This window comes from Chrysochloris asiatica, unplaced genomic scaffold, assembly GCF_000296735.1.
Source record: "Chrysochloris asiatica unplaced genomic scaffold, ChrAsi1.0 scaffold00005, whole genome shotgun sequence".
Lineage (NCBI taxonomy): Eukaryota > Metazoa > Chordata > Mammalia > Afrosoricida > Chrysochloridae > Chrysochloris > Chrysochloris asiatica.
Window position 1 is genome coordinate 32,007,029 of NW_006408523.1, and position 1,048 is coordinate 32,008,076.

Below are 1,048 nucleotides of genomic sequence, written 5' to 3' on the forward strand. Positions count from 1 at the left end.
AAGAAATTAATACTTCACAACTTACCATGAAATGAAGATCCAAGTGGAACAAGGAAACATTAAAACTAAGAAGAATCTGATAAGAATTAGCACAAAAACATGAACTCAGCACAAGAAGGCATGCAGAACAAAGGAATGAACAGTAGCACCAAAAATTTAACATAATGACCCTGTACAGGGTTGCTATGAATCAGAACAGACTCTACAGCAGACAACAACAGCAACATCAATAATTTCACTGAATGTCAATGGATTAAATGTACCAGTGAAGAGACAGAAGAAAACAAGATGCTTCAATATGCTGCTTGCAAGAGACACATCTTACACACAAAGACAAAAACAGACTAAAAGTTAAATAAAAAATATATATATACCAAGATAATTGCAATAAAAAAGAAGCAGGAGTGGCAGTACTAACCTCTGATAAAATAACCTTTAAGGCAAAAACCAGCATTGGAGATAAAGAAGGACACTATCTCATGATTAAAGGGTCAATTAAGCAAGATGACATAAGCATAATAAATACCTATGGTCCAAATGAAAGAGCACCAAGATATATAAAGCAAACCCTAATAGAATTGAAGAAAGAAATAGATAAATCTACAATTATAGTGAAAGATTTTAATACACTACTTTCAAAAAGGGTTCGAACAACCAGAAAGAAACTTGACAAAGTTACAGAGGAACTAAACAACACAATCAACCAACTTGATCTCATAGATATGTACAGAGCATTCAACCCAACAATAGCACAATACACATTCTTTTCCAGTGTACATGGAACATTCTCCAGAATTGACCCTGTGTTAAGTCACAGAGCAAGCATCCATAAATTCACAAACATCAAAATACTACAAAGCATCTTTTTAGACCACAATGCCATAAAACTAGAAATCAACAATAAGAAGACCTAGGAAATAAAGTGAATACATGGAAACTGAATAACAATCTGCTGAAAAGCGACTAGATAATAGAAGAAATTAAACATGAAACCACAAATTTCCTAGACACAAATGAGAATGAAAACACAACATACCAAACAAAATAT